The following is a 15,245-nucleotide window of genomic DNA, read 5'->3' as shown; positions in this document are numbered from 1 at the left end:
GTCTTATTAGATCTAATCATTGTTTAGTTGATTCACATAGATATTTTAGTAGACAGTAATGTCACCTGCAAAGAATGATATTTTCTAGTCTTTCCTATGTTTATACCTCTCATTAAAGTGTTTTTTGACTTCCTGAATTGACCAAAACTTCCTCAACAATGCTTAATGAATCCTTGTTTTTATTCCTTATTATAAAAGAATAATATAGCTTTCTTTGCTTTAAGTATGATATTAGATGCTGTTTCAAAGAGGTATTTTTCTTATGTAGTAAGATATAAAAGTAGAGCGGATTTGAAGAGTTTACATATTATCCATACCTGCATTTTTTGGTATTTTAGTATATATTTTCCTGAAGCAAGCATAATTTTTTTTAAAAAGAAGTCAAATTATGAATGTGTCTTCTATTCACTTTACTAAAAAATTTAGCAAAAATGGATGTTGACTTGTCAATGTATGTTGAATTTTCCTTCATTTCCTGTCCCTCCCTCTCTCCCTCCCTCCCTCCCTCTCTCCCTTCCTTCCTTCTTTCCTTCCTTTTATGATGTTTTATCACATGGTTCATCTTATTGGCCCAATTGATTTTTTGGAGCATATTAATGGATGTGCTAATATTGAAGCCATGGGTTAGGGATACTTTATAAAGATGCTCTTTTCTTCCCCTTCACTTGGGTCTGTGACCCTCTGAACTGATGGTGTACACAGCTGCTTTGCTCCTAAAAGTCTCAGCCACCTTGTTTCTTTTTACCTCTGCCCCTACCTACAGGGCCTTGTTTGCTGGGACTTGCCCTTCTAAGATGTAATGTGTTACCACCTTTGTCCATATTTTGTTTCCAGATGTTTTTCTGGGAGTTGCTATATCTGAATGATTGTAAAACAAATATTGGGTGAGAGTGTGTGACAGGAGAATGGTATTCTGCCAAGACTAAAAGGCAGCACCCTCCTGATAGAGGGCTAGCCTCCAGGTTTCTGGGTTTCTGAGTCAGGAGGCAATGGTGAGGGAGGAATGACTTATCTTCCTTGCCCTTCCCTCTTTCCCTCCTTCCTTCCTTCCTCCCTTCCTTCCTCCCTCCCTTCCTTCCTTCCTTCCTTCCTTCCTTCCTTCCTTCCTTCCTCCCTCCCTCCCTCCCACCCTCCCTCCCTCCCTCCCTCTCTTCCTTCCTTCCTCTCTTTTTCTTTCTTTCTTTTGTCCAAATAATTGCCTTTTTATGAGGCAAAGACTGATATTCATGAGGCAATAATTGGGCAGATTATACTCAGTAAAACTCCATTTGTCTATAGGTCTGAGGATTCCTTCCAATTTTGACATTATTTTGTCTGGCAGATTTTCTTTTCTTTCTGTCTTGTTGTGAATTTTCATCCCTTTTCCCCTCCAGAAGAGACTGGGAAACAAAGATCCAGATTCAGATACTACTTTAAACCAGAAATCCAACATCATTTTATCTTCATTGTGCATTTTAATCAGGAGAGTGATGTGCAGATTTGGATTAAAGGGGAGACAGGAGAGGAAGCACAGAGACTCGCAAGGAAGTTATGCTGGCATATTAAACTCTTTGAGGACATTTTAATGCAGCATAAAGTAAGGTACCACTGTGCATGTAATTTGGATATAACCAACCTCATGTAGTAAAGAGATCACTGGATATGTTATCAGGAGATCTGGGCTTTAATCATAGTTCTAACTAACCCTAACTACCTGTGCAAACTGGAAGAATTCTCTGAACTTCTTTAAGTCTCAGTTTCCTCATGTGAAAAGATCAGAGTAAGATTCTTGGCACTGTCCCTACATTCTAGGTTCTGCTATTCCATGTGTAGAAATGAATGGGGGTGGACTCTGAGTACAAAGATTGCCTGGAGATCAGCTGGAAGCAGGTGGGATTTGTGATGGGGAGAGCAGCGCAGCCCCCGAGGGATTCCTGTAGGGTATCGGTGTGTGCCATTTCTGGTTCACATGCCAAGGATGACAAAATAGTTTGTTTCCAGAGGAAGGAGTAAAGGAGGAGACGTTATTAGAATGGATTTTAAATTTGGATCGGGTATATTATTATGTATGTGGACTATCTTTGCAGTAATTAATTGGAATTTTCTACGTAAAACATGATCTTCTCGGTGGGGTGGTGCCTGTACTTTACATACATGAAGTCATACAGTTTTCATAGTTACTCAACTGGGTAGACACCATGGTGACTCGGTGAGGTTACGTAATGCGGACAAACCTGCCCAGATTGTGAATGGACGGACTTCGGATTCTGTCTACATCTGCGTTAGTCCAGAGCTTGTGGTTTCCCCACTAAGCTGGGCCACCCTAACCCTCAGGTCCCATAGGTGTAGTGGTGTTGATAGCAGAACCAAAGAAATGTGATCCGTTCTGTAGGCTGGTAAGACGCTATGCACTCCTTGAGGTCAGCGGCTGTGTTTTATCAACTTTCTGAACCCAATGACTAGCACAGTTACCAGAGCCTATAGTAGACACGTAATAAATATACTTAAGTGGAATTGAATTACACACAATACTGAATGGAGATCTGAGGGTGCTCACTGTGTCTTTCTGGACGCTCTGTCTGAATTTGCCCGGCAGTCTTGGCCGGAATTCCTCTGTCCAGGTGCTTGTCAGGAAGGGAACGGCATGGACTTGAAGGATTTGCTTACAAGTTAATTTGGAGATCAGCAAGATGGAGTCTCAGCACTGAGGGGAAAGAGAGTGATGCCTTTAGGTTGGCATTTTGAAACCAAACAATTAAGTTCATTAACAGTAATGGAACGTGGAAGGGAGCAGCAGGAAAAAGCACAAGTGTAAAATGAGTGATAGCTCCCCCCTCACCCTTCTCCCTCCCTCTCCTCTCAGAGTGAAAGTTGCTGACCCTCTGGGCTTTGTTTACCCCTGTGAACTGTGAAACTACTGCGTTCCTGAATAATAGCAACTAATCATGGGAAAAAGACCTTTAAAAAAGGCCTAATTTAAAGCAGCTTGGTACAAAAGGGCAGATCTTGCATTTTGAAAATGTAACTGGATCAATGCAGACTCTTAAGATCTCTGAGGACCAGAAGCAAATCATATTTTGTGTGTGTGTGTGTGTATGTGTGTGTGTGTGTGTGTATTTCTAGTGCAGTGCAATGCTTGGCACAGAACAGGTGCCCAAATTATGTGTGTTGAATCGCATTGGAGACACAAGTCTTGAGCTACAGTGTGAACTGACCTCTGTGTTGAAGCTCCCATTCTGATCACTGTTGTCAGCTGGGTTTGGCTTGGCAGAATGGAGGGGCTGGATAAAAAGCACCCCACGTCTCTCAACCAAAACAGATTCGTGGAAGATTCACCAGCAACGCAAGTGCAGAGCCAGGGACAGGACCGGAGAGTGGGAGGGAGGGGGGCCAAGAGGAAGGTAAGCCAGTCCTGCATGAGTGGTGTGCACGGCGACATGCTTCTAATAGGTGAAATAAAATTGTAGTCACCCCTGTAAAAGATTTCTGCTGCAATTTATTAATCAGGGTCTGGGGAGATCGATGACACGGAATGATTATGTAGCATTAGGCTAACCCCCTGGTCCTTCGGCAGAGGTGCTCTCTGGATGGGGTACAGAGGCTCACATCTGCTTTTGTTAGAGACCCAAACTCCTGTGTCCTGGTGTGAAGTTAATGAAGTCCCCTGCATTATTCTCCACATTCCTTCAGCAAAGTAAATCCTATCTGGCCAACCTGGAAATCCAATGAGTTAATTAAGGGAGAATTGTCTATGATTTCCTTTTGCGTTATAACTGCCCCCTCAACCCTTACCCCCCCCCCACCACCACGTGGACCTGGTCCCCCTCCTCCCTGCAGACCTAAGCAGTGAAACTGCCTCTTGCCCCATGTGCCAGAATGATTAATGGAGGGACTACAATGAGGTCAATTAGCCAGGGTCGGCTTGAAGCTGAAAGGTGGAGTGTGTTTCTTTATTGAACACTGCATTCACACTCTCAACAGTGACCCGCGCTGCAGTGATTTATTATGAGGGCAGTCCTCTGATCACTTACCTTCAGTGCTTATACCTTGGCTTTGAAAACCGGGCTTTCACTGTCAATTAACGCCAGACAAGGAGATCCATTCAAAATCTGAAGTGCATACCTAATAACAGGGTGGGGGAGGGGCGGTGCAGGGGAGGGCATGGAGGGAGGGGCCGGGATGTTGGCTCTGCTGCCTGCAGGACACCCAGCCTGCGGAGGGGTTGGGCATGTCTGGTTGGGCTTTCCCATGGGGACAGAAATGCTACCCTGCCTAGCAACGCCTAGTCCCAGAGGGTAGCTTACGCCCCAAAGGGCACACTCTTCCACTCAATTTTGTAGACATCACAGCGCTGCCGGAAAAACTTGGCAGTTCCTGGGTATTCTTAAAGCACTGTTTGTTTCTTGTATGAGCCTTTGAAATGGGATTCCAACCGGAGTCATTTGCATTTGGGGGTTTTTCAGACAAAGACTATTAGCCTCTCTGGGTAACATGATGGGTTGATATCTGTATTAAGAATGCTAGGGCAAGGAAGAAACCCCCAATTTTCCAGGTGTGGTCCACGCTTCTTAGTGGACACACTGTGTTTCTTCCCACGATCACACTCAGCATCCTCAGAACACGCCAGCAGTGCGGTCACCCTCGGGACTGTCCCAGGACATTACGTGAACTGGGAAGAGTAGGGTCCTCATCCTTAGGTCTGAAGCATCCCCGGAAGGCTCTCCCCCAGTGTCAGCACAGATCACACCTTGTCTCCTCCAAGGTGACAGAGTGTGACACCTTCTTAGTGAGACCTTCCCTGACAGTAGTTCCCCTCTCCCCTTTCCCACTGTGTTTTCCTCCTTAGCTTTTGTCATCATCTGACATACTCTGTTTTTCACTAATGTATTTGTTCATTGTCTGCATCTACCCCAGGAATGTAAGCTCCATAAGGGCAGAGAGTTGGGGGCCTGTTTTGTTCATTATCGTGTCCCAGTGCCAAGAATAAAAGAACGAATTCAGGAAACCTCCCTTAACTCTACAATATTTCCCCAAAGACAGTGTGTTTTATTGGTTCCCCAGACTTGTTCAATTTATGTTTTAAAACTATGTTTTATTCTATATTTAATTTGTATTTTCCAGACCCATCTAGAATTGACAGAGGTAGCGATAATAATAATAATAATAGTGTTATATTTGATTACAGCTCCTTATACCTGTCAAAGCACTTTGGCATGCCTGTTTTTCTCTCCAAGCCTCAGTTTCCTTCTGTAGGATGGGGATAATAACTCCTTCCTGGTAGCACCTTTGTGTGGATAAACTGAGCTGAGGTATGTTTTCCATCAGTTAGTAGTAGGTGTGTAATAACACTAGCTCTTGTTACTTTGCATCTGAAAATCAGAGCTATCCTCCCCATAACATACACAGAGTTGGATAATAAATTATCCACACCTTGGATGTGAAATACCTACAGTCAGAGGCATTAAATGACTTGCCCAGAGTCACCCCATGAATCCATGTGGGAAGTGAGTCGAAACCATTGCCTTTAAGCCTTTATGTTTCTTGGCCATAAATGGAAACTCCTACTCTTCGTTTTTAGTTTTTATTTATTTAGAAATAAAGAAGTTACATTAAAAAGTAAATTATATTCAGCCTCAGAGAACTAAAGAAAGGCTGCTGATGGCATTGAGGAAAGAGGCAGTTTTAAGAATATGTAGGAACTCAAATGTTTCCCCATCTGGATAGAAGTGATACATTCACAGTCCCAACACAGGGCCCTGGGCAGCTCCCACGTCACTGACCTTGACTTCACTCCTTTCTGTCCTTCCCGTGAAGGCATATTGGAATGAGAATGATGGGAAAATTTTGAGTTCCCGAATTTACAGGAAAAATTATTTGCAAGCCTGTGTATACATTAACAGAAGCAAATTGCCCTTCCCATCCACCAATGGGGACTAACCCTCTTTCCCTTCTCTGGGCTTGAAAGTCATCCTCACCTTGAATTTCCTCTCCAAATTTGACTTGTGGAAGGGGCAGCACAGCAGTGAACAAGTTCCTCTCCTGGCAATTAACAGTGATATCTCTCCACTGATTTAGAACTAGACAGCTTCTATAATGAGGAAATAAAAAGGATTAGACCAACCTTTCCCCAAATCTGTCCTGGTTTCTCTGCCCCCTTCCCCCAGGAGAAACTAACAACAGACGTGAGAGTTGGGAAAGACCATTTTGGTTGTTCCTTTCTTTCCCAGTTACAGATTGGTTCCTGTGGAATGTTTCTGGAAGTTTCTGGAAGCTTCATCTGCACTGCATCCCCACTCCCATATGAGTGGGGTCCTAGGGGGTCCTGAGAGTGAGGAGAGAGGTTTGGCCTTTGCCTACTGGGTATCATCTGAGAAGAAATGGAATATGCATCCTAAATAGATTAGGATAGAACAGAGAGGTCTAGAGCATCAAGTCCCAGCAAGGAGGCTGGGATTCAGGGGAACCCATAAAAGGGTCCACGAGAAGGAATGGGACCATGAAGGCCATTGGTTGGCTCACAGGACTGATGCGAAAGCTTGGCCTCTGTGCCCCAGTGCTGAATCAAATCTTGGAGACAGAGTTTTGGGTGAAGTAGAAAAGAATAGCTATATTGCTTTGCCAGGCAAAGGGGGACACAGTGGGCTCCAGCCCTGAAAGAGTATGTGTCCCAACCCCGGGAGGATTTGATGATGAGTTTTATAGCAACAGTTCAAGGGTGGGGTTGCTGATAAGATTAGGGTGTGTGCAGGGGGCCTGCACTCCTCTAATCTGGTCTCCGGTAATCTTCTTGATGAGTTTCTCTGGTTCCTTTAATATAGCCTCGGGTGGTCTTTCTCTGGTATGAAGAATGCTGACATCTTAAAGAGCTTAAAGACATTGTTCTGTGTATCCCTTGAGGTGGAACCAGGACCCTCCCCCAAGACTGCACTATTGTCTCCTGGCTGCCCCTCCCTTGTCTTTACATCCCTTCCCTTCCCGGATTAGCAACTGTTGAAATCTGCCCTTTGGAACTCAAGGGATGTCATGGAGGCTGGAGTCAAGAAACAAGAATAGAAAGGCTTCTGTGCCCAGAAGCCCCACTGGGTCCTGCTCAATTTCAGGACTAAAGGAATTAGAAGTAGAGCTGGACAGGGCATTTCTCCTCTTTGATTCCTCCACCCCCACTACTCTCTTCTTCCATCCTGCAGTTGCAACAATTTAGGTCTAGGGGCAACTTCTGTTGGCAAAATGTCCCTGTTCTTAGAAAGCCAAGTGACAACATAGATGGAGTATAGGGCAGCTTTTCTCCGTTTATGTGCATAAAATGTTCAGTTAAAAAAAGGTTCTGTTAATTTGGAGAAATGTTGGGTTCCACAAAGTTAGGTACCTTTCTTTATGGGCAGATTTCTCAGGCTCTTGTAGGTGCTGCATTGAAGGCTATCCTACCTCTTAGACCTTCCCTGAGTTCCAAAGAGTGGATTCAAGCAGTTACTAATTAGGGAAGTGAGGGAATACAGTAACAAAGGAAAAGCAGTCAAGAAACAATAGTTCAGTGATAAAAGAGTCCTACTTCCTCTTGAAGGGGTATGCATAACAACCTGGTACATATCTTTGAGTTCTGCAGGAACTAAGGCCCCCATCCAGGTGGAGGAGAGTAACTACATGCTGAGACCCAGACTGGTCAGACCCAGAAGGCTGATGATTGAGATTCCTGGAACACCTTGTTACTTTACCACCAACTAATCACAAGAAGTCATACCCCATGCAGCCTTCCCCCCAAGTTTTGCCTTTAAACTGAAAACCATTGGGGAGTTCAGGTCTTCTGAGGATGAGCCACCTATTCTTCTCGCTCGGCTCTGCAGTAAAACTTTCTCTGCTCCAGACTCCAGTGTTTTGGGTTGTTTGGCCACACTGTGTGTTGGGCACACAAACTTGAGTTCAACTGTTAGACCCAAGCGGTCTGCGAGAGATTCCAACTCGCCCAAGAACCGCCAAGAGTCGAGAGCCGCTGCAACACGCAAGAGGTTTATTAGGAGCCGATGCACCGGGGTTCCCTGAACCTCACGCAGGAGGCCGATGGGGAACCCCTAAAAGCGGAATCACATACTTTTTATAGGTTTATTTACTCATAGGGCGGGTATATTCTCACAATGATTGGGTAAATGTGGTGACTTTTGAATTCATTGGCTTAGGAACTTTTGCCCCACCTTCTGGCCGTTATAGTTGTCTGTTCATTGTGGCGGTTAGGGCGTATACCTGTTACGGGCAACTGGAAAATTACCCGCTGTCTGGCAAGTCCCCGTCAACTGAAAAACTCCAAGAATTGGTTTCGATAGGGAGAAGGAGTGGCGCACGATAGGGAGAAGAATTGGTTTCAATAGGGAGAAGGAGTGGCGCACGATAGGGAGAAGAATTGGTTTACGGGAACAAGTGAGGGGGTGGAAAGTCCCTAAAGGCCCCACATTCCCCCCCTTTTTTTTTTGTAACTAATTTCAATCATGGAATTTCAGTTTCTTTTTGCGAGTTTTGGTAATAGCCCCAGAATGATCAATATAAAAACAGCATTCTTCTTTTAGTGCAGCACATAGTCCGCCCTCCTTAAGGAACAGCAGATCTAATCCCCTCCTGTTTTGCATTACTACTTCTGAAAGCGAGGTGAGAGATTCTTTTAACTGAGTTATGGAACTTTATAAATGAGTCTGGGGACCAGCTGAACTAACACACAAAAATCGGTTGAAGCTTTAAGGACCTCTAAAGAAATGCAGGGGGTCAATCCTGTGTTATATGCCCACCATCCATCCGGAGGAGGGAGGAGATACCCTGACCTGTGGGAGGCTTAAATTGGCACAAAGATGTCAGTGGGACGAGGGGGGCGTTCCTACACATGTACCGTTTCCTAATACTGAGGCCAGGGTCAATTTACTATTTTTTTTCTTGTTTCCATTGACATTGATCTGGAGTGTTAACATTATTATAATTAGAATTATATCCTATAGCATCATAATAAGGGGGAGGAGCAGCATAGTAAAGCCAACAGGATTTGGTAGCCTCCGGGTTTGTGGCATTTAAAACCTCAAAAGCCGCCTGGACCAATGAGAGCATTCGGTCCCGGGGGGGGGGGGGGGGGGGGTCTTGGGCTTGATTGTCATTCTTTTTGGCTCAGAAGTTTGGTTTTTTATCTCTGGTAACGCTGTGGGAGGGGCCAAAGGTAGCGAAGAGTGCCCTATCTCAGGGTTGGGGCTTATAGGAACTGGAGTAGGGGTTTCAATTTTTAGTTTGATGGTCATTAGTAATCCATCATTATATCTTTTTTTATAAAACCTGATTCCCCATGAATGGCCATTTATCCAGTTTTTTATCTTTTTTTCCTGGTTCACTAAAAGAGATCTTAAGGGGATGGCACCATTTAGTACATTCAGGCCTATAAGTTAAGGGGTTGGTTGGGTGTGTACAATTGGCTGTCACCTTAATAAAGTCCCAACCAGAGGTGGGCTTCCAATAGGTGTCTCCTGTGGTTTTATATCCCCAGCTATTGCAATAAAAGTTTTCAGTTCCTCCACATTTATAATTAAGGGACCTGTGGCGATGGAACCCGGGGCATATGTAGAAAGCAGGAGCTCTGAGCCCAGTCCTCCGAATCCCGTTTTTGCAACCCTTTCCGGAGGAATCAGCTCTAGTTGATAAAAATTTTGGAACATTATGTTGATCATAATAGTCTTTTAAATCCCAACCGGGAGCCCCTATGGCCAGTTTACAAACATCAGGAAAAAGGTTTGGCCACCAGGTCCATGGGGGAGCGATATTGCTAACAGACCATATTACATCTCCAGTTTGGGAAATTACCTGCCAGGTTAAACGCTGGGGCAGGTGAGGACTAAAATTACTCACAGTCAGTAGGGGTAACAAAGTTAAAGTTATAAGTCTGATGATCGCAGAAGCTTGAGCTTGAGCGGGTTGCTGGTCTTTTGGGCTCGCCATTCCGATGTTGCAGATGCTGGTGTGGCCTTCACGTGTGAAGCGTGGATCCACGCAGCGATGCCGTCTACCTTTATAGCCGTGGGGGTGGTGAGCAGCACGATGTATGGTCCTTTCCACCGAGGCTCTAGAGTCTGGGTTCGGTGCCGACGGACGTACACGGAATCTCCGACTTGGAAGGGATGAGCCTCTGCTGGTGTTCCTGGTCGGTAAGCCTCTGCCAGCTGGGACCACACCTCCTTTTGGACCAACTGGAGTCCCAACAGCCTAGCATATAAGTCAGTGTTATTCTGGCAGTCAGGACTTAATTTTTCCCTTAGCGTAAAAAGAGGAGGTGGGGCCCCGTATAGTATTTTAAATGGAGTAAGATAATAGCGGGAGGGGGTATTTCTAGCCCGGAACAGGGCTAAGGGAAGGAGCACCGTCCAATCTGTACCGCCAGTCTCTATGGACAATTTAGTTAGGGTCTCTTTTAGAGTTCTATTCATTCTCTCTACCTGTCCTGAACTCTGGGGTCTATAGGCACAATGTAATTTCCAATCAGTCCCCAGGTATTTGGCCACACCCTGACTTACCTGGGCGACGAAGGCGGGACCATTATCTGATCCTATTACCTTTGGTGCCCTGAACCAGGGGAAAATTTCTTTTAAGATCTTTTTGGCCACCACAGTAGCTGTCTCCTTCGTCGGGAAAGCTTCTACCCATCCTGAGAAGGTATCTATAAAAACTAGAAGATACCTGTTACCGTACCTTCCAGGGCGTATTTCAGTGAAGTCGACCTCCCAATAGGCTCCTGGGCGGTCTCCTCTGAGCCTTTTTCCGACCTCAAGTTTTCCTTTATGGGAGTTTACCTGTTGGCATGGAATGCACTCTCGTGCAATCTGCTCAGCTAATTTAGTTAGTCCAGGGGTATCATAACCTGTCTTGTGTAGTAGGGACACCATCTTTTTGGTTCCCAAGTGTGTCCATCTGTGAATCTGTTGTAGCATGGATTTTGCTTGTTGAGGAGATAATGTTCCTTTAGTTATGGCTGGGGTACTTGTTCCCCTATCATTTGGTTTCCCAGGACTCTCATCTGATAGTTCTAGTATGATTTCCCATAGAGCCACTTCTCGTGCCACCCTATCTGCCATGTTGTTGCCTCTTGTCACCGGGGTATTGTCCTTCTGGTGTCCGGGGCAATGAATGATGCTGACTTTAGTGGGGAGCATGAGGGCAGCTAGCAGTGCCACTATTTCTTCTTTGTTTTTAATTTCTTTTCCCGCCGAGGTGAGCAACCCTCTTTGTTGGTAAATGGCCCCATGGACCTGGGCGGTAGCAAATGCGTATCTACTGTCCGTATAGATGTTTACCTTTTTGTTTTCTGCTAGTTCCAATGCTCTAGTCATGGCGATTAGTTCAGCCCGTTGGGCCGATGTCCCTTGCGGTAATGCGGCTGCCCAGATGACCTCTTTCCCGTCTACCACGGCAGCTCCCGCCCGACGCTTACCTTCCTCTAGGAAACTGCTTCCGTCAGTAAACCAGGTAACGTCGGCGTTGGGGAGGGGCTGATCCATCAAGTCTGGTCTGCTACCGTGTGCTGCAGCCAGTACTTCCTGACAATCATGGATGACGGTAGTGCTTTCCAGGTCAGGGTCGGGTAGCAAGGTGGCCGGGTTGAGTCCTGTGGCTGAGGTAAACTTAATACGATCTGAGTTTAACAGCAGGGCTTGGTAATGAGTCATCCTGGCATTTGTTAGCCATCTGTCGGGTGGCTGGCGAATTACACTTTCTAATGCATGGGGGCTGTTATCGTTAGGTTCTGCCCCAAAGTCAGTTTGTCAGCATCTTTGACCAAAGCGGCCACCGCGGCGATTATTTTTAAACAGGCGGGCCATCCTGCTGCCACAGGATCCAATTTCTTTGATAGGTACGCAACCGGGCGATTCCAGGGGCCCAGTTTCTGAGTTAGTACTCCCTTTGCGATACCTTTATTCTCGGCCACGTACAGATGAAAAGGCTTAGTGATCCTTCCCCCGTTCCTTTTTTTAGGGCATTCTCTTGCCCAATGACCTTTTTCTTTACAGTAGGCACATTGGTCCTTGTCTAATGGCCGCCTTCTATCCGTTGTTCGCCCTTCCTGTCTATTTCTGTCTCTACTGTTTCCTCCTCTGACTACAGTGGCCAGTATCTTACTCAAATGTCTTTCTTGCCTCTTAACTCGTCTTACCTCACGAGCCTCTTGTTCCTTCTGCTTTCTTTCTTCCCTTTCTTCTTCTGTCTCCCTCTTATTATATACCTTATCTGCCTCTTTTACTAAGTCCTGAAGGGAGAAACCTTGTAGGCCATCCAGCCTTTGTAACTTCTTTCTAATATCAGGGGCCGCCTGGTCAATAAAGGCCATTGCTATGGTGGCCTTATGTTCCTCAGAGGTTGGATCATAAGGAGTGAATCGTCTAAAAGCCTCCATTAAGCGTTCTAGGAACACGGTTGGCGATTCCTGGGGCCCCTGAGTTATCTCTCTTACCTTAGCCAAATTCGTGGGGCGCCTGGCCGCTCCATGGAGACCCGCCACCAGAGCCTGGCGATACATTTTCAGGTGCTCCTTACCTTCCGGGGTATTAAAGTCCCAATTCGGCCTGACGAGTGGAAACCCGGCATCAATCTCGTTAGGCAACTGGGTAGGTTGTCCATTGGCGCCTAACACATTTTTTTAGCCTCCAGGAGAACCCGTTGCCTCTCCTCAGTTGTGAGGAGAGTCTGGAGGAGCTGTTGACAATCATCCCAGGTGGGTTGGTGGGAGAAGACAAGAGACTCTATTAGAGCAGTAAGAGCCTGTGGGTTTTCAGAGAAAGTAGGGTTATGCATCTTCCAATTATAAAGATCTGCAGAGGAAAAGGGCCAGTATTGAAGGGGCCTATTCCCGTGGTTATCGGGGGGGCCATATTCTCTAAGGGGTAAAGCAGTAGAATCCGGGGAAACAGCCCTCCGGCTTCTGGTGCCCGCCGAGGGACCCCCCCCTTTCCGCCATAACAGGTGGCCCTACTGGTGCGGAGGGTTGTGAAGCTGGGGGTCCTAGGGGCGACATGGGATTTAGGGCCGGAGGATAAGGAGGTGGGGAATCTAGAAGAAGCAAATCAGACTGCAGGTCAGGATATATCGCCTTTGGCGGGTCCGGGGCAGCAGATGACTTTTCCGTGTCTGGGGTTTTCTTCAGGGCCAATATCTACGATTGTGCTGGAGCGCATGCAGACGTGCCTGTTGAGGAAACAAAGGGCCGGACCCACGGAGGCGGGGAGAGAACTAGATCTTCCCAGACCAGGATATATGGTATCTGGTCTGGGTGTCCGTGGGATCCTGTGTTAAAGACCCTAGACTTGACTAGCCCAACCTTATCTAACAAAAAAGATCCTTCGGGTGGCCACCCTGTCTGAAATGTAGGCCACTCAGAGGTACACAGCGTTTGCCATTTTCCTTTCCTTACTTCTACCGAAAGGTTGTGGGCCCTAGCCCTAACTTCGGTCCAGTGGCTTAGGGTAAGAGAAAGAGGAGCCGTCATAGTTTGTCCCATTGTCGTCCGTCAAAAGAAAGATAATAGTACAGAAAAACAATAAAATTTCAAAAGACACACATTGATATTGCCGCCGCGAACTTAAACCCGAAACCAACTCAAATTCAGATGGCAGCTTATATAACCTGCCAGAACCAGCCGCCGCGAACTTAAACCCGAAACCAACTCAAATTCAGATGGCAGCTTATATAACCTGCCAGAACCAGCTGCCGCGAACTTAAACCCGAAACCAACTCAAATTCAGATGGCAGCTTATATAACCTGCCAGAACCAGATGAAGGGGAGACAAAATTTGTTTCTCCTTCCAGATGGACCACCAGGGCGTCCCCCGGGGCCCGTGGACACCAGCTTTCGGCACGTCTGCCTAGCCAGGAGTCCAATACAGATTCCACAGCAAGCCGGTTCGCACGGCTTTTTCCTAATGGCGGCTAGCAACAAACAAACGACAAACAAATAGACAATTGGGCTCGAGCCTACCTGATACCTCCGACTCCCGATGTTCTTGTGACCCGGGGGCGAGTGGGGATCCCGGACGAGCCCCCAAATGTTAGACCCAAGCGGTCTGCGAGAGATTCCAACTCGCCCAAGAACCGCCAAGAGTCGAGAGCCGCTGCAACACGCAAGAGGTTTATTAGGAGCCGATGCACCGGGGTTCCCTGAACCTCACGCAGGAGGCCGATGGGGAACCCCTAAAAGCGGAATCACATACTTTTTATAGGTTTATTTACTCATAGGGCGGGTATATTCTCACAATGATTGGGTAAATGTGGTGACTTTTGAATTCATTGGCTTAGGAACTTTTGCCCCACCTTCTGGCCGTTATAGTTGTCTGTTCATTGTGGCGGTTAGGGCGTATACCTGTTACGGGCAACTGGAAAATTACCCGCTGTCTGGCAAGTCCCCGTCAACTGAAAAACTCCAAGAATTGGTTTCGATAGGGAGAAGGAGTGGCGCACGATAGGGAGAAGAATTGGTTTCAATAGGGAGAAGGAGTGGCGCACGATAGGGAGAAGAATTGGTTTACGGGAACAAGTGAGGGGGTGGAAAGTCCCTAAAGGCCCCACACAACAACATATACACATCTGTGTCTTCACCCGGGTACACAAGGTGACTAGGCACGTGCACACGTAGACATCTGCATCCCAACTTCCTAAAGTCACGGAAACGTGAAACATGAACACATGTGGTCGTAGATATAGAATAGCCTATAATGAGAGTTAAGAGCAATCCTACCGACAATTGGAACATATTCTCTACCCAGTTGTATAAAATGAAATGGAATGATCACAGACAAAAAGTGAACTAGTCTCAGAATCAAAGTCCGTGTCAGCGAGAGGAGAAAAATCTACCACTTATCATGGGATTGGTTGTAGATTGCTTCTTTCCTAATTTAAACCTAACTCTTAAAAGTTAAAAATGAGAAGTGTGTGGAGGGAAGAGAAGTGGATTAAGAGTCAAGAGACCTGGGTTTTCATCCCAGCTCTGTGGCTAATTAGCTGTGTGACCTTGTCAAGTGATTTAATGTCTCTGGATCACCATTTGTAAAAAGAAGGGAGATGCGGCAGATAATCTCTAAGGTCCTTTTCAGTTCTAAAAGGCTGCAAGTTTAATAACTAAATGAGCTCTTTAAGAGAACTTGATGGCTTCTAGAAGTCTACAGTTTTATCTTTACTGTTATCACAAGCACCTATCAAGAGCCTGTTTGCACATGCCATCATGCACATTCGCATATGCACCTCCCCGGGGCGGGGGAGGGGGGGGT

Source organism: Phocoena phocoena, chromosome 6, assembly GCF_963924675.1.
Source record: "Phocoena phocoena chromosome 6, mPhoPho1.1, whole genome shotgun sequence".
NCBI classification, from domain to species: domain Eukaryota; kingdom Metazoa; phylum Chordata; class Mammalia; order Artiodactyla; family Phocoenidae; genus Phocoena; species Phocoena phocoena.
Note: the sequence above shows the minus strand (reverse complement) of the source record.